This window comes from Bos indicus x Bos taurus, chromosome 15 (genome assembly GCF_003369695.1).
Source record: "Bos indicus x Bos taurus breed Angus x Brahman F1 hybrid chromosome 15, Bos_hybrid_MaternalHap_v2.0, whole genome shotgun sequence".
Lineage (NCBI taxonomy): Eukaryota > Metazoa > Chordata > Mammalia > Artiodactyla > Bovidae > Bos > Bos indicus x Bos taurus.
In genome coordinates this window covers 14923309-14950501 of record NC_040090.1, presented here as the reverse complement: position 1 = coordinate 14950501, position 27193 = coordinate 14923309, and the positions used below count along the sequence as shown (strand labels likewise).

Genomic DNA, 27193 nt, shown 5'->3' with positions numbered 1-27193 from the left:
TTTTTAAATATTTAGCCTATATAAGAAGTCATCATATGCAGTTGCAGTCACAGTATAAGTGTCAGAGAAAACATGAATAGAAAAGGATTCCTTTAATACCCAATGTTGGGTTTATACATTAAATCTTGTCCTAATCTCTAAACATTTTAGTTACAGTAGCTAATGGATATCCTATTGCTTGTGGTTTTGTTGTTTCTCTGTTTAGTTTTGTCTAATCTGTTCTGTTTGTTTATTTGTTTGTTTATGTATAAGTCAGGTGGAACTCATCATCCTAATTTAATCACAGTGTTTTCAGTGAGAGAATGAAAAATATTCACCATAATGACCAAAAGTTATGAGTATGGGCATCTCATTACAGAATGGCACCTTAAATCTGCAACTGTGACTTAAATATAATATTTATGTGTCATGATGATTAGCATTTTTCTGTTTTGATTCAAATAAATGAATAATTGCTCATGATTTCATAAAGCAAAACCCACTACATGATAAAATTATCTCATTTTTATTTCCTTTATTGCCTATTCATACAGTATTGAATAATATAATTAGTACACAAATATTGCAAGACAAATCATTTAAATATTATTTGATTCACAACATCATTAGCAATTCAACACAGCACAATTTGTTTTCCTTAATTAAACATATCAATCCCAGGGAATTGGATGGTTTGAAAGAATGTTATTGGCAGTTGATTTATTTATCTGTTGTTTGGTTTGTTGACTTACTCATTTATTACCTCCAGGTCACTGAGCCTGATCAAATTGGAGTGGGAAATTATTATAATAAGATGGGAGTCTCCTGATTTGCATCAGTGACTGGGTTACACCAATATTGTTCCTTCACATAAAATATGAACATTAATATCACTAATTTGAATGCTTGCACTGAGACACTACTTCAGGCAGGTCCATTAAATGAAATGTTGACACCCTTTCAAACAAACCACCCTTCCCAAGCTTATGAGTGTATATTGGCTGTAGTTAAAAATGCTTTCTTGCATTTCTGAGGATAGTCTAGGAAGAAAAAAAAGCATGGATTTTGTTCCCTTCTTAATAGTTTTTTCTGAACCATTTTCTGCTCATGGGATCACCTGAGTAATTCCCATTATAATTTATTCTAGTTTGAAACAAAATTATCATAGACATTTGTACCATTTACTTACATAGTTTTAGAAAGCTGTCTTTCTAAAAGTATACAAATGTACTTGTTTTCTTGCATATATATATATATATACATGTATATATACAATACATGATAATTATAAACAATGCTTAAAATGAAAAGGCAGTTAAGTGATATTATTAAAGTCACTGAAATATGACATGCATTTGGTAGTTGGTCACTGTTAATGTTTTGGACAGATTATGAGGCCTCTAGCTACCACAGTAATAATGATTATATTTAGAAAAAGATGATCTCCAATGCCTAGACTGGGGCTTTGTCTAAAGGAAACTCAATAAATATTTGTTAATATAATTCATTATATATGGACATACATTTTGATAATGTTACTTGAAAATGAGATAAAAATTATATACATCTCATGAATGCCCAACTGAAAGTTGCTCGGTCGTGTCCAACTTTTTGGGACCCCATGGACTGTACAGTTCACGGAATTCTCCAGCAGCAATACTGGAGTGGGTAGCCTTTTCTTCTCCAGGGGATCTTCCCAACCCAGGTCTCTGGCACTGCAGGCAGATTCTTTACCTGCTGAGCCACAAGGGAAGCCCAAGAAAACTGGAGTGGGTAGCCTATCCCTTTTCCAGCAGATCTTCCTGTCCCAGGAATCAAATTGAGGTCTCCTGCCTTGCAGGTGGATTCTGAACCAACTCAGCTATCAGGGAAGCCCCTTGAATGCCCAAAGTACACTCTTAAAAAATCAACAGAAAAATTCTATTTTGCTATTTTCTTTTCTACGTATGCTGTTTTATGCATTTGAGAATACAAATAAAGTGAGTAGATATCTGATGACAGCTCTAGTATCTGTTTTAGCTTGGCTGTAATTTAATTCCCTCTGTTTTTGATTATCTTTTGCATACTCTTCTGCAATCTTCATGTTGTGTCTTGAGTGTGTTATTTATTTATCTGTTTTTTATTTTGAAAGTTGGTTTAAAATAATTACTTTCTAGCAGCAGCCCCTGAGCCTATTTAAAAAGCTTTTTTCTTAAATCTTACTAGATTTCAACTTTTCCTTGTGTATATCTGGAAAATGGGCCACAAAGTCTAGGCTGGCACAAAGTGAAATTTTGTTGTTATAGCAGTAAAGATGCTTCACTGTTGAGGAGTATCCTGGAAATATAGTGATAGTTGTTATATTTTTGAAAATTGCATAAGATAAAGCTTTAAAGATTCTCACTTTTGAATTCATTGAAAAGTTTAAGAAATGTATCAGATATGGTACATATTTTCCATTTTGATTTCTTTTCCTAATTCTTATAGGCAGCAATTATGGATTTTCACCAAATACCTTTTCAGCTCTTCTGGCTTCTTATCCATTTCATATGCTCATTTTTTAATTCTACTACATTAATTTTTTAAGCTCACTGGCTGTCATATGTCTCTTCTGTTATCTAACAGCTCTTTTGTATTTTAATTGTGGTGTATTTGGAGAAATTTCTCTACTCGAGCTAATGATCACTAGGACGAGATCCGACCTATGTTTCACAAAAAGGAAAGCCATATGTTGGTGAGATGAGGGTGAACAGTAGTGATGTGATTGTGCAGAGAGAAGGAAATGGAAACAAGAGCCAAGTTGAAAGAGAAATAGAAGAGCAACAGTTCAAAAATTACCCTTCCAGTTGAGCATCATTGAAAAGAATAAAACTAGGAAAGACATAAATTTTTTTTAGAAAAATGATAAAAGTAGAAACTATAAGGGAGTTAAGTCAAGGAGATATAAAAAAATATTTTACAATAGCTTCATTTAAAGGTAGACATTTAATTTCTTATTTAAATGCTTTCTTCTCTACAGTCACCCTCTGCGTTTTTTCAGTCTTTTAAGTTTATTGAGGATTTCACAGGCTAAGTCAAATATCTCTCCTGGTAAATGTTACACTGCACTCAAAAATATGTCGGTTATTTTCAAATATCTTCTGATATTGATTTTTAGCATAATTCTACAGTGATAAGAGAACAGACTCTGCATGATCTCAACACCTTTAGACCATGAAATTTTTGCACCTTATGTTCCTGGGTACATTCCAGTGTTTCTTAGTTTATAGTCTATGGTAACATGAATGGAATTTGTTTCCTATTGTAATGTGAGAATTGTATAAATCTCACTTATGGTAAATAGGTTCATGGTGCTTTTCAGGTCTACTATATCCTTCTATTTTTCTGTCTATTCATTATATTACTTTTTGAGAGTTTGATACTGAAACTCCAACAAAAATCTTGAATTATTTGCCTAAAAAATAACTGCAATATATAGTGGACCTAATGTAACTTTGATCTGTATTTTCCAAGTCTCCTGTAAATGTACTGTCATAGTCTCATAATTTAAAAAATAAAAAAGAAAGAGAAAAAAAAGTCAGGGTGATATAAAGATAAAAGACCATTTTATACTAACTTACTTAATTTTGTCAGTATATCTATTTATATTAATAAGAGAGTATAAATTTTGATGAGATTCCCTATTATCTGCATTCTGGTACATTTGTTTGATGTTATAAACCAAATAAGGAAATAATTGGAACCATTCATTATATTCTAATGCAACTGATTTTTTTTATTCATTAATTTTAAATACTATAAAAAGAAAATGAGTTTGTATTTACATTTGGAAATTGGCCATATTAAAAGATATATTGAGATATAAAAAAGCACATATGGGTAAGACAATACTTAATTTGTGTTAAGTGGTAACAATTTGTTTTGACTCAGTCCTCAGCACAACTATACATTACAGATTTCCTGCCCAAACTACTCTGGGCACTATAATTTTGAACTCAGTTTCTCATAAAAAGATAGATGGCATTTCCCCAGCTTGATCTATCATTTTTTAAAAAGAAGTAATTCGTTTTAATTTTAAAAATCTAGAAAAAGATCAGAGAGATACAACATAATCATGATCAACAAAAAAAGGAAAAAAAGCTTTAATACAAGTATAAAGGATATCACAGCACTGTAGATATATAAAACAGGTGAGTCAACATATTTATTTAGAATCCCAGTAAAATCTGTTGTTTGTATTAAAGAGAGATCCCATTTATTAAAGTAAATGAATCCCAGGGTTTATAAAAATATAAGAAAACACAGAGAAGATTCAGTATAAAGATATACTCAGAATTAATTTAAAGGAGATTATCCTATTTATGATTCTGCTGGAATCCCATATACAAGCCTCAATTACAATGAAGGTTCACTTGTAAAGGCTGGAGTGAGTTTCAAGTATGGGACACATTGGCTCAGTCATGGTGGTCAGTAATTTATGGGAGTTGACCTCAGGGAGATTAGGACCTACCACTTACTAGCTGTGAGTTGAACAGTATCATTGAGCTCTCTAATTCTTCATTTCCTGTGGAATTCATAACTGTCAGGTAACTCCTGTTAAAATATTTAGCAAAGTGCTTGAATGAATGAGTGATAGTCCCTCAGTCATGTCCAACTCTTTGCGACCCCATGGACTCCAGCCTGCCAGGCTCCTCTGTCCGTGGAATTCTCCAGGCCAGAATACTAGAGTGGGTTCCCGTTTCCTTCTCCAAGGAAGTGGCCTCATGCATATTAATTGCCCACTTAAGGTCTGTTGTCATTGATTCTATTTCCTAGGTTGCCCTCAAGCTAGAGTTCCAAGTTTACTACTGCTGACCAGGTTGCATGTTGAGAATCCAAAGGAGCTACCATATTCCTCTATAATGTTAAAGATATAGTTTAAAGATATCTGTGCAATTCCCAATGTGTAGACCCAATATGCATTCATCAAATTTTAAAGAGGCTAACCCTGAGACTATAAAAATGAAAAACTGGAAAAGGAAAGACAAAGAAAAAGGTACAGTAAAAAAGAACATAGAACAAAGGTTTAAAGAGGTTGATCCTTGAAATACAACGCAGTGCAGAATTGATGGTTACATTTCAAGCATATACAAGGTAGTAATCTCAGGTGGTACCTACCTCAGGCCAAATAAATAATGTACATTTTGTCTACTTAACATCATAGTGCTAGTAATCGCCACTGCAAAAGCAGAAGCTTCATCAGAGAAATATTATTGAAATCAAAAATAGTTCATTACAAGGTAAAAAAGACCATTTTGAATCACTGGACTTAAGATGCGTAATATAAGGGTACTGTCCTTCCTCTAGGGGCTTCCCAGGTGGCATTAGTGGTAAAGAACTTGCTGCCAATGCAGGAGAACTAAGAGACGCTGGTTTGATCCCTGGGTCAGGAAGATCCCCTGGAGGAAGGTGGCAACAATGCACAAAAGACATATACAAAAAGGTCATCATGACCCAGATAGCCATGATGGTGTGGTCACTCATCTAGAGCAAGACACCCTAGAGAATGAAGTCAAGTGGGTCTTAGGAAGCATTACTGTGAATAAAGCTAAAGGAGGTGACGGAATTGCAGCTGAGCTATTTCAAATCCTAAAAGATAATGCTGTTAAACTGTTACACTCACTATGTCAGCAAATTTGGAAAACTCAGCAGTGTCCATAGGGCTAGAAAGGGTCAGTTTCCATTCCAATTCCAAAGAAGGGTAATGCCAAAGAATGTTCAAACTACTGGAAAATTGCATTCATTTCACATGCTAGCAAGGCAATGCTCAAAATAATTCAAGCTAGTCTTCAGCAGTCTGTGACCAAGAATTTCCAGATGTACAAGCTGGATTTAGAAAAGGCAGAGGAACCAGAGATCAAATTGCCAATATTTGTTAGATCATGGAAAACAAAAGGGAATTCCAGAAAAAAAAATCTATTTCTTCTATTCTGCTTTATTGACTACACTAAAGCCTTTGACTGTGTAGATTACAACAAACTATGGAAAATTCTTAAAGTGATGGGATTACTAGACTACCTTTCCTGCCTCCTAAGAACCGTGTATGGAGGTGAAAAAGTTACAATTAGAACTGGACATATAACAATGGACTGGTTCAAAACTGGGAAAGTAATGTGTCAAGGCTGTGTATTATCACCCTACTTTTTTAACTTATATGCAGAGTACATCATGCGAAATGCCAGGCTAGATGAATCAAAAGCTGTAATCAAGATTGCCAGGAGAAATATCAATAACTTCAGATATGCAGATAATACAACTCTAATGACAGAAAGTGAAAAGGAACTAAAGAGGTTCTTGATGAAGGTGAAAGAGGAGAGTGAAAAAGCTGGCTTAAAACTCAGCATTCAGAAAACTGAGATCATGGCATCCAGTCCCATCACTTCATGGCATATAGAAAGGATAAAAAGAGGAAACAGTGACAGACTTTATTTTCGGGGGGCTCCAAAATTACTGCAGATGGTGACTGCAACCATGAAATTAAAAGATGCTTGCTCCTTGTAAGAAGAGCTGTGACACACCTAGACAGCCTATTAAAAAGCACAGATATCATCTTGCTGACAAAGGTTCATATTGTCAAAGCTGTTTTCTCTAGTAATCGTGTACAGATGTGAGAGTTGGACCATAAAGAAGGCTGAGACCGAAAAATTGATAGATTTAAATTGTGGTGCTGGAGAAGACTCTTGAGAGTCCCTTGGACAGCAAGGACATCAAACCAGTCAACCCTGAAGGAAATCAATCCTGAATATTCACTGCAAGAACTAATGCTGAAGCTGAAGCTCCAATATTTTGGCCACCTGATACGAAGAGCTGACACACTGGAAAAGACTCCAATGCTGGGAAAGACTGAGGACAGGAGAAAAGGGTGACAGAGGATAAGATGGTTGAATGGCATCATTGACTCAAAGGACATGAGTTCGAGATAGTGAAGAACACGGAAGCCGTGTGTGTGGCACTCATGAGTTTGCAAAGAGTCAGAGAACAACAGCTCTCATCCAATTTTCAGAGTCTATTTTTACTCTAAATAGCCAGCAAAAATTCACTGTAAAACATCAAGATTATGAGATTTGCATATTTGAGCAAGATAAGGTATTGTGGTGTGTCTGCTTTTATCAAAGGATCAGATTAATGGGAAGTTTGATACTAGTCAAAGTCCACAACTGTTTAATATTCTTTGCATGTGAAATTAGTTGGTTTATCATTAATCGTGTTTAGCTGCACCAGATTTTTTTTTTTCTGTAGAACTTACTATGCCAATTTTATTACAGTGACTGTTCTCAGGAGGTTTATAACAGTGATTACAGCTCTGTTAATTATTCCACATATTTTGGGATTGTTTCAAAGTCAATGTAATTTTTTTAAGGCAAGGTTATCAGAAGTTAAAAAAAAAAGATTAAATAATTTCCATTATGTTCAGAAAACTTTAGGTTTGGTTATTTTAATAATTATATTATAGTTCATTGATATTTATTATATTTCAAGTAGAAAATTTATTTTATGAATGCAATAATTTATTCCTTTCCTATTCCTTACACCTCATCTGAACATGAGAAAAGAATTCTTAATTATCACAAATTTTCTTCCTCACCCTTTTAAGGAATAAGCCTTCTTAACCAGCCACAGTTACCAATGAAAGTAGTTTCAAATTTCCAATATTATGTAAATAAAATTTTGATGATGCTGTGTTAATCTCCATGGAGTCATTTATCACCAAGTATTCATTTTCAGATATTTGTATGGAGGTAAGAAATCAAAAACCAAATATTACATGTCTAGTGAAAAGTAGGTCTTCTCACTATCCATCAAAATTAAACCCTAATAGTTATAACAAAAGATTATGTGCTTAGATGGTCTAAGAACATGGATTGACCAGATTCTATGGTAAAGAACTGAATCTGGCAGTAGGCAAGGATTAATTCAGGTACTGAGACCAGAATAACATGGTGGTGGTCAATGCAAAGACCCAAGAATTGATTGTGTTATTGTAGAGTAAAAGAAGCAGAAAATCTAGCTAGATTATCAAGGAGGCAGAATGTTATATGTAGTTAGGCCCAGTAGTTCTCCTAGGGAGTTAAGGTACAAACAAGTTATAGGACTTGCAAATAGCTTTTTGGTTTGTTAACTTCTGATTTATACCTGAATGGTTATTCTGTTGGTTAGCTCATTTTTGACTTAATAATTCTCTATGTACTTACCTTGAGGGCTTAAAAGTTATTATCTTTTATTTAACAAAATAAGATATTAAGCCTTAGGAAAATTTAATTCCACAAGGCCAGATCATTATAGATCTCAGATGAGAATCATGGTTCTTGGATCAATTTTCTTTTCATGATATTGATCCTGATTTCCTCCAGTATTTATGGGATTTTGATGTTTCCTAATTTTACGTCTCAATGTTGAACGGTAAAAATAAAGCAAGCTATTTAAATATGCGTTCCTTAGTTTCCCAACAAACAACAAGGTAGATATGCAGGGTGCAAGAGATATAAGTTTCAAAGAAATTGAAAATTACAACTATATTCCCAATTACATAATAAATGAGTCTTTATGTTCCCTTCAGTGATTCTCATACAGATAAAAAGTTTGGAGATTTGTGATGCTTCTGGTGTATGGGAATATAGATGGGATTCACTTTAAGCAATTCATTATATGAAAATGAAGTTTAGTGCTCGCTTTGGCAGCACATATACTAAAATTGGAACGATACAGAGAAGATTAGCATGGCCCCTGCGCAAGGATGACACGCAAATTTGTGAAGCATTCCATATTTTTACTAACGCATATGTATGGAGTTTAGAAAGATGGTAACAATAACCCTGTGTATGAGACAGCAAAAGAGACACTGATGTACAGAACAGTCTTATGGACTCTGTTGGTGAGGGAGAGGGTGGGAAGATTTGGGAGAATGGCATTGAAACATGTATAATATCATGTATGAAACGAATTGCCAGTCCAGGTTCAATGCACAATACTGGATGCTTGGGGCTGGTGCACTGGGAAGGCCCAGAGGGAGGGTATGGGGAGGGAGGAGGGTGGAGGGTTCAGGATGGGGAACACAGGTATACCTGTGGCGGATTCATTTCGATATTTGGCAAAACTAATACAATATTGTAAAGTTTAAAAATAAAATAAAATTTAAAAAAAAGAAAATAAATTCATAGTTACCAAAGGGGAAAGCAAAGGTAGGGGAAGGATAAATTAGGAGGTTGGGATTAACATATATACACACTACTATATTTAAAATAGATAACAAGGACGTATAGCATAGGGAACTGTACTCAATATTCTGTAATAACCTGTATGTGAAAAGAACCTTAAAAAAGAATAGATACATGTATAACTGAATCACTTTGCTGTGCAGCAGAAACTAACACAACATTGTAAATCAACTATAATATAAAATAAAAAAGAATTTAAAAAATAAATAAATAAAATAAAATGAGCCCTGGTGCCAGATGCCCAGGACAGAAGAAGGCTAAGATGCAGTTTGTGTCCTATGAACTTGGGATTCACATGTGGACACAGCCTAGCCAGTCCAGCCCAAAAGTGGTGGCAGGGTTCAAGTCCACACAGAGCAGCGGCCTCTAAGTGAGATGGTCCCTTCTTGTGGTGGGAGCAGGAGCGCGCTGGGAGTGGAATGTGAAGATCCCAGGCCCCTGGCTCAAGGTTCAGTCTGCTCCTGTAAAGGTTCCCAGTCTCAAGTCACACCCACATCCACTCATCCGGATCTACTCCTGCTCGGAGATTACCTGGGAATTATGTCAACCTTGAGTCCCCCGTTTGGGTTTCATAGAAAACAGTGACTCTCAAACTTTGGCGAATATAATAATTATCCTGGGAGAGTGCTAAAAATCATTTTTGAAGTCTGAATTTCACCCTCAAGAGATTCTAATTCAGAAGTTCTTGGAAACTGGAGCTTTCAAGGAGGGTGACCAATCCTCTTGATTTGCTCTGAAATGTGAGACTTTGGTTTTGAAACAGGATGATCCCAGGAAATCTGTGACAAGTCACCCTAGCTGGGGCAGGTACTGTTAGTCTCTGCCCAATAACATTCTTTTCTTCCTTTTGCTCAGGCAGTAACATGCCCCAGGAAGGTAAGCCACCACCAGCCACCAGCCCCAGGTAAGGGGCCTGTTCCACTTCCTGTTAGAAATGCTTTATTTCAGGTGGACCTGTGACCCACTGTACACCAATGAGTTGTAAAAGAAAGTTATGGAAAGAGACATCTAAAGGACACAAACAGGGACTGGGGGAGACAGCTGCCCCGTCTGCCTTTGTCAAAGCTGTATGAGGACATGATGTCTGGAACTGTGGCAGCCATTCAGCAATCATGAGGCCACAAACCTAAGGATGAAAACTCAGCTATGGAAGAGCAATTACATAAGAGGAGCTTCCATTTCTTGTAACATCACTGAATCACATCGCCAGACTCAAATTTGAGTTTTTTATCTGACTCCAAAGTCAGTACCTGACTTTGAGTACCTGACTCTAGTCTAATTAGTATGTTATTAAATGTTTTTCTTGCTCAAAAAAATAAATAAATAAATAAAAATAAATAAATAAAAAAGAAAAGAAAATGAAGTTTATACAAACTAGTAAATTAAGGAGTGTTTCTTCAATACCTAGTAGCTCTCCTTGTGACTGGCAAGTATCTTCCACCTGAATGAATTAACTTGTTACCTGTGTGAGAATCTCTAAGAAGTTTAAATATTTAATTATGACTCATGCACATTATAGAACTACAACACTTTTATTTATTTTTAAGCTGATGTTCACCTGTATGGTTCTGATTCTGGTGATCAAGGCAAAGAAAACTAGGGAAGTATGGGCATTTTAAGAAATTTTTCTGCTATATCAGAATAAATATATATAAAATATTTAAAAATTAGAATTAATAACAACATATGTGAATATCTGCAGCTAATGAAGATTTGAATGACTAATTTTTTAGTCTGGTTTTTAACATGTGGCTGTGAATTCTCAAATTTCAGTCCATCTGTATTATAGTACAGGCTTCCAAAGTGGCTCAGTAGTAAAGAACCCACTTGCCAGGGCAGGATACACAGGTTCAATCCTTGGGTTGGGAAGATCCCTTGGAGAAGGAAATGGCAATGCACTCCAATATTCCTGCTTGGGAAATCCCAAGGACAGAGGAGCCTAGTAGGCTATAGTCCATGCAGTCTCAAAGAGTGGGGCACAACTTAGCAACTATAAAACAGCAGCAGAATATTATGGTACAGCCTTCAGGAAATTCTCATTCATAATAGGAATATTTGCCTATAGGCATAAAATTCACTTAAAATAAAGGAATGAGGCTAGCTTATGGTTAAAAATTAAAAAAAAATACTAATGCTAAGCCTATATTTGGCAAGCTTTTTTTATAATACATGACATAGCTCTCTGTGCAATTATTTTACTTTTGATTTTTTTTTAAAGATTTCACCACCGTTAAGTCTATGAAAAAGGGCAACTATTATTTTTTTTCACTTTGATAGACTTAAAAAATGGGGCATGAAGTCTTTGACTGACTTATCTCCCACTCCATAATCTTAAAAAAATTCCCTCCAGTGTATTTGTGTTCACAAAGATGATTTATGTACTCAACTCATTAAAGTATTTTAAAAAGATCCTCAGCAAGGTGAACATTAGACAAGGAAATTAATTCAATGCTGAGAATATAAATAGAATACTGCAATCATAAAAAATAATAGAAATCAGCTCTTTCTTATCCAACATAAACTCCTTTCAAAAAATTAACCAGCTTCTGTAATTACATTTTTATTGTGTTTTTTATTTATACCATATTCCTCTGGTAAGTAAGCTTGTAATTGCAGACAGCTCTACTTTATGTATTTAAATTAAAGTCAAATGGAGTCAAACTCTCAGGATTTTTTCTTTTGTCTCATAACTAAGGGAAAAAAACAATAATCTGGTTCTTGAGAAAACATTTGAGTGTTTGATTAACATATTTCAACACAGTGAGTAAAAGAAAAAGAAAACAAACAAAATATCCTTTGTTTGTGTGTGACCATACTGGATGCTTATTAAATCTATTACATTGTAACCCAAAGTAATCTTATTTTATATATATATATATATATATACACACATACACCTTTTTGAAGACTTTTACTTTTGCTAGTATCAGAATTTCCAGTACACAGAGATTCAGAACAATAAGGTTCTAACTAACTCTCAGATGTGAAATGTCCAAAAGTAGAGGTAATATCAGATTCAAAATCAGGTCCAATAGCATAACAGCATAATAAGGGTGCAGTCTTTCCTCCCCTCTTTTTTGAACTCCAACTATGTGGTCAACATCACGCTAAGACAGGTCTCCTTTAGTAGGGAACACCATTGATGACAACTCCTAGTGCTACAAAATCCTTGTTTTTTCAGAGAAAGGAATGTTTTCTTTGTCTCAGTATTACAAGTGTTCTTAAATTTATTCTCTTCAGATTGGTTAACAGTTACAGTTATACTCCTGACTCCATCATTTTGACCACAAGGACTAAATGTCACCAAAGGCCCACACTAGGGTGTTTGGTGAATGAGTGAAGGTGAAAGTCGCTCAGTTGTGTCCAAATCTTTGCGACCTGTGGGCATTCTCCAGGCCAGAATACTGGAGTGGGTAGCCTTTCCCTTCACCAGGGGATCTTCCCAAACCAGAATTGAACCCAGGTCTCCCTCACTGCAGGCGGATTCTTTACCAACTGAGCCACTAGGGAAGCCCAGTAGTTACCCTAACAAAATTGGGGTGCTACTAGATGACAATAGTTATAAAGCAGAAGCTACATTGTTAGATAAGAGATGTTCACTAGTATGTTATTTCTCTTTAATAAATGAGGAAACAAGATTTCAAGAAATTAGCAATTTAGTGCTTCAGTTCACTTCAGTTCAGTTCAATTCAGTTGCTCAGTCATGTCCAACTTTTTACGACCCCATGAATCGCAGCACGCCAGGCGTCCCTGTCCATCACCAATTCCCGGAGTTCCCTCTGCCTTTTCTAAAACCAGCTTGAACATCAGGAAGTTCACGGTTCACATATTGCTGAAGTCTGGCTTGGAGAATTCTGAGCATTACTGTACTAGCATGTGAGATGAGTGCAATTGTGCGGTAGTTTGAGCATTCTTGTCTTCCTTTGATATTGGAATGAAAACTGACGTTTTCCAGTCCTGTGGCCACTGCTGAGTTTTCCAAATTTGCTGGCATATTGAGTGCAGCACTTTCACAGCATCATCTTTCAGGATTTGAAATAGCTCAACTGGAACTCCATCACCTCCACTAGCTTTGTTTGTAGTGATGCTTTCTAAAGCCCACTTGACATCACATTCTAGGATTTCTGGCTCTAGGTGAGTGATCACACCATCAGCCCTGACTATTCATTGGAAGGACTGATGCTGACGCTTTAATACTTTGTCCACCTGATGTAAGAGCTGATTCATTGGAGAAGGCTGATGTTGGAAAGACTGAAGGCAGAGCAGAAGGGGACAACAGAGGAGTAAATGGTCTCACTATTTCAATGGACATAAGTTTGTGCAAGCTTCAGAAAATAGTGAAGGACAGGGAAGCCTGGTGTGCAGCAGTCCATGGGTTTGCAAAGAGTCAAACAGGGCTGAGTGACTGCATGGCAACAGTGCTCAGTTCACTTCAGTTCAGTCGCTCAGTCGTGTCTGACTCTTTGCAACCCCATAAATCACAGCACGCCAGGCCTCCCTGTCCATCTCCAATTCCTGGAGTTCACTCAGACTCATGTCCATCAAGTCAGTGATGCCATCCAGCCATCTCATCCTCTGCCGTGTCCTCTCCTCCTGCCCACAATCCTTCCCAGCATCAGAGTCTTTTCCAATTGTCAACTCTTCACATGAGATGGCCAAAGTATTGGAGTTTCAGCTTCAGCATCATTCCCTCCAAAGAAATCCCAGGGCTGATCTCCTTCAGAATGGACTGGTTGGATCTCCTTGCAGTCCACGGGACTCTCAAGAGCCTTCTCCAACACCACTGTACAAAAGCATCAATTCTTCGGCACTAAGCCTTCTTCACAGTCCAACTCTCACATCCATACATGACCACAGGAAAAACCATAGCCTTGACTAGACGGATCTTTGTTGGCAAAGTAGCGTCTCTGCTTTTGAATATGCTATCTAGGTTGGTCATAATTTTCCTTCCAAGGAGTAAGCGTCCTTTAATATCATGGCTGCAGTCACCATCTGCAGTGATTTTGGAGCCCCCAAAAATAAAGTCTGATACTGTTTCCACTGTTTCCCTGTCTATTTCCCATGAAGTGATGGGACCAGTTGCCATGATCTTTGTTTTCTGAATGTTGAGCTTTAAGCCAAATTTTTCACTCTCCTCTTTCACTTTCATCAAGAGGCTTTTGAGTTCCTCTTCACTTTCTGCCATAAAGGTAGTGTCATCTACATATCTGAGGTTATTGAGATTTCTCCCAGCAATCTTGATTCCAGCTTGTGTTTCTTCCAGTCCATCACCTCATGATGTACTCTGCATATAAGTTAAATAAGCAGGGTGACAACATACAGTCTTGACAGACTCCTTTTCCTATTTGGAACCAGTCTGCTGTTGCATGTCCAGTTCTAACAGTTGCTTCCTGACCTGCATACAGATTTCTTAAGAGGCAGTTCAGGTGGTCTGGTAGTCCCAGCTCTTTCAGAATTTTCCACAGTTTATTGTGATCTACACAGTTAAAGGCTTTGGCATAGTCAATAAAGCAGAAATAGATGTTTTTCTGGAACTCTCTTGCTTTTTCCATGATCCAGCAGATGTTGGCAGTTTGATCTCTGGTTCTTCTGCCTTTTCGAAAACCAGCTTGAACATCAGGAAGTTCATGGTTCACATATTGCTGAAGCCTTGCTTGGCGGATTTTGAGCATTACTTTACTAGCGTGTGAGATGAGTGCAATTGTGCGATAATTTGAGCATTTTTTGGCATTGCCTTTCTTTGGGATTGGAATGAAAACTGACCTTTTCCAGCCCTGTGGCCACTGCTGAGTTTTCCAAATTTGCTGGCATATTGAGTGCAGCACCCTCACAGCATCATCTTTCAGGATTTGAAATAGCTCAACTGGAATCCCATCACCTCCACTAGCTTTGTTCATAGGAATGCTTCCTAAGGCCCACTTGACTTCACATTCCAGGATGTCTGGCTCTAGGTGAGTGATCACACCATCGTGATTATCTGGGTCGTGAAGGTCTTTTTTGTACAGTTCTGTGTATTCTTGCTACCTCTTCTTAATATCTTCTGCTTCTGGTAGGTCCATACAATTTCAGTTCTTTATCGTGCTCATCTTTGCATGAAATGTTCCCTTGGTATCTCTAATTTTCTTGAAGAGATCTCTAGTCTTTCCCATTCTGTTGTTTTCCTCTATTTCTTTGCATTGGTCACTGAGGAAGACTTTCTTATCTCTTCTTGTTATTCTTTAGAGAGGAGATACCTCTCAACCAAAGTAAGGAGCAGCTGCTGCACTTTGCTGGAGTAGCCGTGAAGAGATACCCCAGCCCAAGGTAAGAGAAACCCAAGTAAGATGGTAGGTGTTGCAAGAGGGCATCAGAGGGCAGACACACTGAAACCATACTCACAGGAAACTAGTCAATCTAATCACACTAGGACCACAGCCTTGTCTAACTCAATGAAACTAAGACATGCCCGTGGGGCAACCCAAGATGGGCGGGTCATGGTGGGGAGATCTGACAGAATGCGGTCCACTGGAGAAGGGAATGGCAAACCACTTCAGTATTCTTGCCTTGAGATCCCCATGAACAATATGAAAAGGCAAAATGATAGGATACTGAAAGAGGAGCACCCCAGGTCAGTAGGTGCCCAATATGCTACTGGAGATCAGTGGAGAAATAACTCCAGAAAGAATGAAGGGATGGAGCCAAAGCAAAAACAATACCCAGCTGTGGATGTGACTGGTGATAGAAGCAAGGTCCGATGCTGTAAAGAGCAATATTGCATAGGAACCTGGAATGTCAGGTCCATGAATCAAGGCAAATTGGAAGTGGTCAAACAAGAGATGGCAAGAGTGAATGTCTACATTCTAGGAATCAGCAAACTCAAATGGACTGGAATGGGTGAATTTAACTCAGATGACAATTATATCTACTACTGTGGACAGGAATCCCTCAGAAGAAATGGAGTAGCCATCATGGTCAATAAAAGAGTCCAAAATGCAGTACTTGAATGCAATCTCAAAACTGACAGAATGATCTCTGCTCGTTTCCAAGGCAAACCATTCAATATCACAGTAATCCAAGTCTATGCCCCAACCAATAATGCTGAAGAAGCTGAAGCTGAACAGTTCTATGAAGACCTACAAGACCTTTTAGAACTAACACCCAAAAAAGATGTCCTTTTCATTATAGGTGACTGGAATGCAAAAGTAGGAAGTCAAGAAACACCTGGAGTAACAGGCAAATTTGGCTTTGGAATACGGAATGAAGCAGGGCAAAGGCTAATCGAGTTTTGCCATGAAAATGCACTGGTCATAGCAAACACCCTCTTCTAACAACACAAGAGAAGACTCTACACATGGACATCACCAGATGGTCAACACCGAAATCAGATTGATTATGTTCTTTGCAGCCAAAGATGGAGAAGCTCTATACAGTCAGCAAAAACAAGACCAGGAGCTGACTGGCTCAGATCATGAACTTCTTATTGCCAAATTCAGACTGAAATTGAAGAAAGTAGGGAAAACCACTAGACCATTCAGGTATGACCTAAATCAAATCCCTTATGATTATACAGTGGAAGTGAGAAATAGATTTAAGGGCCTAGATCTGATAGATAAGAGTTCCTGATGAACTATGGAATGAGGTTCATGACATTGTACAGGAGACAGGGATCATGACCATCCCCATGGAAAAGAAATGCAAAAAAGCAAAATGGCTGTCTAGGGAGGCCTTACACATAGCTGTGAAAAGAAGAGAAGTGAAAAGCAAAGGAGAAAAGGAAAGATATAAGCAACAACCCTAAAGAGAGCTAAATATGGTTATCCCTTCAGCTGTCTTCTCTCTTATTATTAATTGCTGAGGAGAAGGAGAGCTAATTGTTTCTAGTTTTGAATTTGATGTACTCCTATCTAATTTGCAATTAAAGAGTTTTTTTTGAAACTCAATGAATCTTCTTCCCTTTAATCTATCTCTGTTACATCATTATACATTAGCATACACACAAAAACGGTACATTTTCAATGCGTTCTCTGACATAACAAGCACTAAACATTTGTGATCTCATTTCTCTGAAAGTTGCTGTGTTTCTGTACTGCCATTTTACTAATGTGGAGAAATATGACTTTATTCTGCTGGCTGCTAGTTAATCCTTATAATTATATCATCTACCAAGCATATTCAAAATCAGATGTGAAAAACATTTGCTAAGAAGTAAGGAACATCTTTATCTGTAGAAATGCCTTACCATCTTAAAAGGCCTTCAACTGAAACATCACTTTGAGATAAGTGGTGGACTTGGTGTTCAAATTAAAAATAATTTAAAGGAAAATATTAATTTGCATGTGCTTTTGTACACTGTTTCAATGAAATATTGCAAAGTACTGAGGAAAAATATTTTTGATAAGAAGAAATAGCTATTATATTTTAAATAAAACCACACAGTTCTAGATAGTTATGTAAGTAATTTTCTTTTACCCTCACAAAAACACCTTGAGGATGATTTTTTAAATTTTTATTTTATGAACAAATAAAGAACTCGAATCATTTAAACAATTTACCTAATGTTGTGAACTAAGATGTCCAAGTCAGAATTCCAAGTACATCTTTTTTGATGCACATTTTGGTATCTTCTTGAAACCTTTGGAATTCCACTGTTTGCAACTGCTTAATTCTAATTTCTGTCTTCACAGGAAGTTCCCTTTGTTTTTCTGTGTCTCAGATTTACAGTTCTTTGCTTTTATAAGCACAACAAATATTGCATTCAAAGCCTACCCTAAATCCAGGATAACTTCATCTCAAGAGCCTTAACTTAATTACATCTGCAAGAAACCTATTTCCAAATATGATCACATTGACAGGTACCAGCATTAGGGTTTGGGTTTATGTTTTGAGGACACAATTCAGCCCCCTGTATATGTTTCAACTGACTGGTTCAAATTTAGGAGAAGAATACAACAAGGATGTATATTGTCACTCTGCTTATTAAACTTCTATGCAGAGTACATCATGTGAAGTACCAGGCTGCATGACTCACAGGCTGGAATCAAGATTACTGGGAGAAGTATCAACAATCTCAGATATGCAGTTGATACCACTCTAATGGCAGAAAGTGAAGAGGAACTAAAGAGCCTCTTGATGAGGGCAAAAGAGGAGAGTGAAGAAGCTGGTTTAAAACTCAACATTCAAAAAGCTAAATTTATGGCATCCAGTCCCATCACTTCATGGCAAACAGAAGGGGAAAAATTGGAAACAGTAAAAAATGTTATTGTCTTGGGTTCAAAATCAGTGCAGATGGTGTCTGCAGCCATGAAATTAAAAGATGGTTGCTCCTTGGAAGAGAAGCTATGACAAACCTAGACAGCATATTAAAAAGCAGAGACATTACTTTGTCCACAAAGCACCATATAGTCAAAGTTATGGTTTTTCCATTAAAAATCTACGAATGTGAAAGTTGGACCATAAAGAAGAAGTGAGTGCCAAAGAATTGATGCTTTCAAAGTGTGGTATTAGAGAAGATTCTTGAGAGTCCTTTGGACAGCAAGGACATCAAACCAATTGATCCTAAAGGAAATCGACCCTGAAAATTCATTGGCAGGACTTTTGAGAAGCTGAAGCTCCAATACTTTCACCATCTGATACAAAGAGTCAACTCATTAGAAAATATCTTGATACTGGGAAAGACTGAAAGCAAAAGGAGAAGAGGGCAGCAGAGGATGAGATGGTTAGATGGCATCATTGACTTAATGGACATGAATTTGAGCAAACTTTGAGAAATAGTGGAGGACAGATAAGCCTGGCATGCTGCAGTCCATGGGGCTGCAGAGTCAGGGATGAATTTGTGACTAAGCAACAACATATATGTTTTATATTTTGTGTTGACAATAACACGAGTGTAAATGCATCACCAATTCTAGAAAGACAGACAGAAATCAAGTAGTTTACAAAAAATTTGTTGTATTATGAGTCTGTCTATAAAATGATTCTTTCCATATAAGAGGCTGCAAATATCAGAGAGACAGTATGTAAAGGGACTGCATCAAAAGAGGAAAACAAGATATTTATTGGGTTTATTATGTCTTCTATTTCAATGACCTGTCATTGAGATCATAGTTGAATGTCAAAAAGTAGATAGCAATAAGCCAAACTGAATACTGAAGAAATAACTTATTTTTGTTTTTCTTTTGATATTGCCTACAAAATGCAAAGAGATACATGCAGGTCCACAAACTTTGCAATTAATGAACAAAAGGTTCATTCTACTGAATGGCATGTTTTTTTAATGAGAAGAGTGAATGTGCTGTTATTTTCAAAGCACAATTCATAACCTCTTAGACAGCTATTTCCAATATTTGTATATTGTCACCTCACCTTTCTCCCATCGTTTTTTATGTTTAGGTTCAGCCATGCATAACTAACAGTTTTTAAGGGGAGAAGTGTGTACCAGCTAGGCATCTGGTTTAACAGAACATGACTACTATGCCTGAAAAATAAGGTGAATGTCAGAAAAGAGAAATATATTGATTGTTGAAAAAAAGTTCTTTCCTACAATAACTTCAAAGTTTTACTTGAACATATTTATTTTGATATATTCTGTAACTGAGATAATCATTCAGTTCATTGGCTTTTGACCAGTAGCTTTCAGAATCCAATTGAAGTCTGCATCACACAGCATCATACCTGGTTAACAAACTTATGTCACAAGTAACTGAATATATATTTACATATGAGAGAAGCACAGATGATTGAAAGTTTTAAAAAATGGATTGGTAAATAAAAACGATGAAAGGCCTATTCCTTAATTTGAAGAAATTAAAAAGAGACCATTTGACTCTATCAAATAGAAAAATTAGTTATTATACCAGGGACTGAAATTAATCTATGAAGATATGAGTTACTAATAATTGTCTAATAACAGAATAAGAGGACAGCTTTATGAAACAATTTATGAAAAGATTGATTAAGGATTGATATTTGTGTGAATAAGACACTTGGTCAAGGATGAGAGATTGAAAGGCCTTGATAGAAGATGAATGACTTTCAAAATGAGAGCAAATTGGTCAGTTCTGGACAAGACAGTGTGTCCTAGGATGACGACTGGGTTATCTAAGGATTGATACAGGAATTTAAATTCAACTCCTTTAAATTCTTTCAAATTCAACCTCAGTGAATTTTAGAAGCCACTAAACCATACCAACCATGCACAGAAGTGTGGTTATTATCCAATACTAACTCTTCTCCTTCTTCCTCAGTCACATTGATCACTTCTGTTCCCTAGACCTGCTTTGTGAGGCCTTGTAATTAATTCAGCAATTACTTATTAAGTATCAACTATGTGTGTGGAGAATTCAAGGTGTTGTGAGGCTGTAAAGATGAACAAGATACAAAGCCATTTCTATGAGTATTTTAATTTATTTAGAGAAGTAAAGAAATATGCAAAACTAATAATACAATATGCTGCTAAGTCGCTTCAGTCATGTCCGACTCTGTGCGACCCCATAGACGGCAGCCCACCAGGCCCCACCGTCCCTGGGATTCTCCAGGCAAGAACACTGGAGTGGGTTGCCATTTCCTCCTCCAATGCATGAAAGTGAAAAGTGAAAGTGAAGTCGCCCAGTCGTGTCCAACTCTTCTCCACCCCATGGACTGCAGCCTACCAGGCTCCTCCATCCATGGGATTTTCCAGGCAAGAGTACTGGAGTGGTTTGTCATTGCCTTCTCCGAATACAATACAGAGAATAACAAATATCATAAACACAGAAAACAATAGAAAGGGATTATTTTCCATTCTTAGAGAACAAAATGAATGTTTTCCTGAAGATTTAGACTTTTTAGCAAGGCTTACAATGATAAAACAGATTGGATTAAGACATATAAAGAAGACTAGGGACGGGTTTTCCTAGCAGAAAGCATAATGCAGGCAAATGTACAGGACAAGAAAATGAAAGGTATGTAAGAGAAACAATGAATTGGTTGGAATATTCTAACCAGCTCTGAAAGAGGCTAATAAGCAATAGGTCTACTAAGGCAGATTGTTGTTCAGTCACTCAGTCATGTCTGACTCCTTGCAACTCCACGGACTGCAGCATGCCAAGCTTCCTTGTTCTCCACTGTTTCCACGAGTTTGCTCAAATTCATGTCCGTTGAGTCAGTGATGTCATCCAACCATCTTACTCTCTGTTGCCCCCTTCTCCTCCTGCCCACAATCTTTCCCATCATCAAGGTCTTTTCCAGCTGGTTGGTTCTCAGCATCAGGTGGCCAAAGTACTGAAGCTTCAGCTTCAGCATCAGTCCTTCCAATGAATATTCAGGGTTGATTTCCTTTAGGATTGTTTGATTTGATTGGAGGACCTTAAATAAATTAATTTAAGCAATTTTCACTTTTTATATAAATATTAATGATTTAGTGATGGATTCAAAAATCACTGCACATGGTAATTGTAGCCATGAGATTAAAAACATTCTTACTCCTTGGAAGGAAAGTTATGACCAACCTAGACAGCATATTCAAAAGCAGAGACATTACTTTGTCAACAAAGGTCCATCTAGTCAAGGCTATGGTTTTTCTAGTGGTCATGTATGGATGTGACAGTTGGACTATAAAGAAAGCTGAGTACTGAAGAATTGATGCTTTTGAACTTTGGTGTTGGAGAAGACTCTTGAGAGTCCCTTGGACTGCAAGAAGATCCAACCAGTCCATTCTAAAGGAGATCAATCCTGGGTTTTCAGTGGAAGGACTGATTTTGAAGCTGAAACTCCAATATTTTGGCCACATGATGCAAGAAGCTTACTCATTTGAAAAGACTCTGATGCTGGGAAAGATTGAGGGCAGGAGGAGAAGGGGACGACAGAGGATAAGTTGGTTGGATGGCATCACCGACTCAACGGACATGGGTTTGGGTGGACTCCAGGAGTTGGTGATGGACAGGGAGGCCTGGTGTGCTGCAGTTCATGGGGTCGCAAAGAGTCGGACACAACTGAGCGACTGAACTGAACTGAATTGAACTGAGTGATGGATTCAGAGAAGTGGATTTAATGATCAGAAAAGGATTTTAGGAAGTTCATTTCTATAGCCATCCACTTATATGTACTGATTATTCTTTTCTGCCTTTGGTAATATTTTTACCCTGTATCACTCAGAATCAAATATATATATATATATATTATTTATGTGGTGTAAACCATCATTGCTTAAGAGATATATGAAAGAATTAACAACTGACACAAACAAACTGGGACTTTCCACTAAAAGGCATCCCCAAATATGTGTTTATCCAAGTGTTTATAATCAGGGTCCTTATTTGTATTCAGGATTGAGGTCAGGAGTGGTAGTTCATCAGTGTACAAAACTGCAAAACATTTAGTATCGGGTTTGAAGAACTATATATACCCTTAGTCATCGCCCTCTACCAGTCATTGTGACAACCAAAAAAATGGCCATTTGCGTTTCTATTTCCATTCACATGGGAGTGTGTAGCATGAGGCAGAACATCCTTTGAGAACCATGGGTTTCACATATAGCAATTACACTTCATGTGTGTAACTAAAGTGTCTAATGAACATCTCAGATTATATTTGTTAGGTTTCCTTATAAACACTGCAGTGAAAGAATTCTTTTTTGAATAGATTTAGAAATCCAGATCTTATTTATCTATTTTGGATTTTAGTGATGAACATTAGTGCAATCGAGACCCACTGGTAAAACGTTATAAAGGCATCATTTTAGCCTCACGTAACTCCTCATTTATGACACTTTCTGATACATCCTTTTTTGTTTAATGTCTAAATAAGCCGTTGTCAGTTTTCAAAAGTGAAAAAAGTGAAAGTGAGGTCACTCAGTTATATCCGACTCTTTGCAACCCCATGGACTGTAGCTCACCAGCCTCTTCCATCCATGGAATTTTCTAGGCGAGAGTACTGGAGTGGGTTGGCATTTCCTTTTCCAGGTGATCATCCCGACCCAGGGATCGAACCTTGGTCTCCCACATTGCAGGTAGAGGCTTTACCATCTGAGCCACCAGGGAATCCCCAGTTTTCAAAAGTGCTGATCAAATGCATGAGGGGATCTGCTGATGGATGTTTCCAGAAGGAAAAAAGGAGCTCTGAGTGTAGGAAGAAGACTTCCTCCTGAGTGTAGGAAGAGTCCAGTGTCACTGGAATCTCATTCAGTGTGTGTCTGTCTTGTCTGTTCTACTTTCTTGCGCTCATTCTTTCTCTTTTTATTCTCTCCATGTTCCATTGATTTATCTCCATACAGTTTATTCCTTCCTAACCATTCTCAGCAACAGTGCTTGAAGGCCACTGACAAGAATATGAAATAAGTGGTGACCATATTTCATTTGAAACCTGTCTACCTTCTCTGCATTTTCAGTCTAATCATAAAACTGCACTTTTTTTCTTACTGATAGAATTTTGGAAATTCTAGCCACTCACTCTAATCTACTTTCTTACCTGACTTATGTATTGTTTTTGTCTGTATCTTTTATCTGTTCACAGAATGGAAACACAACAGCTGCAAGACGTGCAGTTCTGGTGGCATTTCTCTTCCTCACATACCTGAGTAACTGCAATTATATTTGCATATCATTCTCTCACCCTCATACATTAAATATATATATCAAACACTTGACTATAAGAGGTGTTTACAAAATATGCGGGTGTTTTATTCCAAGTGGCTAGTGTTCTGCTAATCATACCTGTCTCGTAAGCACTGCCATTGGGAGCAAATAAGTATTTGGATGACACACGTGCATGTTAGTCAGATGAAGTTGTGATTGTGTTTCGCCTGCCAAGAGAAAAAGAAAACATATTTAAAAATAAAACTGTAGCTATCTCACAAGATTCAAAAGAAAGGAACAACTTAACAAAATATCAAGGGGAGCAATGAGGAGTGAATATAAGTACACAGTATAGTTTACATACTTGCTCTGTAAAAGGGATTGTGTAAGATGCTGCAAATATTTCTCATTTCTTTCTCAAACAGGCTGGGAGACACTTATCAGTAATTTTCACAAACACTGTCCCTCTATTTCAATAGAGGTGGATTGAGACAGATTAATTTGGGTCATTTGCCTGAGGACACACAATGCATCCTTGAGATGAATTCACTTCCATCTCAAAGCCCTGGCTCTCTTTACAACATTTCCTCTCTAGGAGAGGCCACAGGTAATCTTGGACCTGTCTCCATCTCAGCCCACTGCTCTACATATCCTCAATCTACTTATTTGAGGGATCTTTGCAAGAAATCATTCATTACTAAAAACTCAGATAGAAAAGTATTAATTTACATTCTTGGTTTCTTTCTGTATAGGCCACATCTTCTACCAAATAGAAATGCTATTTTCCTTGTGATCAAAGTCAAGTAGAGATTATATTTGGAGTCACATGAAAAGCACACATTTATTCATTTTTTGGTTTTGTTGAAGTATGTGTAAAAGTCGCTCAGTCGTGTCTGACTCTTTGTGATCCCATGGACTGTCCATGGAATTCCAGGCTAGAATACTGGAGTGGGTAGCCTTTCCCTTCTCCAGGTGATGTTCCCAAACTAGGCACTGAACCCAGGTCTCCCACATTGCAGGTGGATTCTTTACCAGATGAGCCACAAGGGGAGCACTTTGTTGAAGTATAGTTGGTTTTCAATATTATATTAGCTTTAGGTGTATGACCTAGTGATTCAATTTTACTCCATTTAAAGTTATTAGAAAATAATGACTATACTTTCCAGTTCTGTACAATATGTCCTCAATGCTTATTTATTTTATTCATAGTAGTTCATATCTCCTGGTTCTCTATCCCTATATTGCCCCTTCCCTCCTTCTTCTCTCCATTAGTAACCACTAGTTTGTTCTCTATATATGTGAGTTTGTTTCTGTTTTGTTATATGCATTTGTTTGAAAAGAAATGCATTTAAATCAGATCTTTATCTCTTACAAACTATATGATATTGGGCCATTTACTAAATGCCTGTGAATGTGTTTTGTTTACATATACTGAATGATGGGTTGATGGTACCTACTGAAGTGTTCTTCAGAAGATAAGCTGTAATAACACATAGACACTCCATGCTCAATCCCTACACTCAGTTGGCATATGATTTAATCTTTTTCTTATTGCTCTAAGTTCAATTAATATATCTCTGCCCCAATGTGAATCCCAAAGTGAAAGGAGAAACGCATCAACATCCCCTAGACCTGTATACTTAATTCATACGACTAGAGGATGCTGATGGATTTCTTTGACGGTAGAATTAAGGTGATATATAACTGGAGCGATATCATGCAGAAAAGTATGAGTTGCTTTTCAGAACATTCCATTAAAACCAAAGAGCTGAGTTTAATTGTCAGATTGAAATTCCATCATTACCACCATTTATTATCACTATTCCTAAATTCAAAGGTAGAAGTTTTCATGTGCAAAACAAGTTGTTGTGTATTTGTGAGTGTGGTTATTTTTAGGACAGTGTATGTTGATGGGTTTCAGGTTTACTTGTTATTCCTGAGACTATATAAGCATGTGATGGCACTGTTCATAACTTAACTGATGATGCAATCATTTTAATAGCAACATGCTTCAGTACAAATAAATACAATTCAGAGAAAATTTTTCATGAATATTCCCCAAGGAACTAAAAAAAAAAATTCTGTGAAGCAAGATATTACTACGGGAGGTTTATATTGCCTGCACTGTGTTTTGGCAAAGCTTTGGGATATAATCAGTAAATAGGCTGGCTGTAACTTTGCTTCACTAGTTAATTAAATCCAAGAGTTTGTAAGGAAAACCATCATATTATGTTGAATTTCGTTTCTTAAAACATGTCGATTTTACAGAATTTGTTAACAAGTTCTGAAAGGGTAGTTGAATGCATTGGCAAAACTTGCATGATCTCTTTTAAATCCAAGCCTGGTGTTCTGTTTTAATTTCAATTTTCAAGTTTGGAAGGAATATATACATATGTGTGTGTGTATATATATATATATATATATATATATATCTTTGTTTTTTTGTTTTGTCTTGCAAAAGAGAATAAATGAAAACATCCCCTCTATATAATCTCTTAGCATAAAATCACAAACAAAAATGTCTTTTCGAAAATTCTTCAGAAAAACAAATATGGCATTAGCATTTGTGGAACACCATTTATAAATAGGAGATTATGTTAGGAGCTCTGTAAATAATCAGTGTATTCTGCTAAAGCCCCTCAATATGGAGATAAATCCCACTCCCCAACCATGCCACTGCCCTATTATACAGTTAATGAAACTAAAGTTGAGAGAGAACAAATGACTTAACCAAGGGTGACTCATATTGGCAACTAGCATTGGTCATGTTAAAATTTGAATTCAATTCCTTTGAGACTGAAGGAAGATTTTTTTTTTTTATTCCACTGCTACCTTCCCTAAAGTGCCTTATTTTTAAAAGTAGATCATATTTTCCTTATGGAAAAAGATATACTTTTTAAGGCAGCATATAAAATATTGAAGAGCCAAATACATGCACTTATAGAACCCTCTCTCATTGGTCGTTAGTTTAGCAAAATCTATCAAGCTCTATTTCAAAATTTAAGTAACAGGATTATCTTTCTAAGGTAAATATTTATCAAAGGGTGGAACCATTTAGATGATAAAAAATAACACTGATAAAGCTTTTCTGTCATACTTAAATGTAAGGTATCTATTTGGAAAAACCACCTACTGAAATGTGGAAAAAAATGTAATTTAATTGTGTATCACTATTTGGATTTATTCAGTATTTTGTATTAATTATTTTCTTTAGCCACATCTTATGTAAGGATATTTCAAAGTAGGTCCATGCAAACCATTTCTATGGGAGAAATATAAAAATGGAAACATGAAAAGAGAATAGTGTGTATAGCACATGGATAGCATTGCAAAGGCTGAAAAACAAATGGTCCTGGTCTTTATGCCATACACATTTGTGATTATTTCCAGTCTTAGAAATTTTAATTCAGTGCTAGTGCTTAATCTTTCACATGTCTGACAAAGCTGTACCAG

The 27193-nt window shown here is 36.7% G+C and overlaps 1 non-coding gene across 1 annotated transcript; it reads left to right on the top strand.

Annotated features, from left to right (window-relative positions):
- The first annotated feature begins 8659 nt into the window (after nucleotides 1–8659).
- Nucleotides 8660–8766, top strand: LOC113906084. The gene has a single exon (XR_003514774.1). It is a non-coding gene; the product is annotated as a U6 spliceosomal RNA (small nuclear RNA).
- Nucleotides 8767–27193: the final 18427 nt, after the last annotated feature.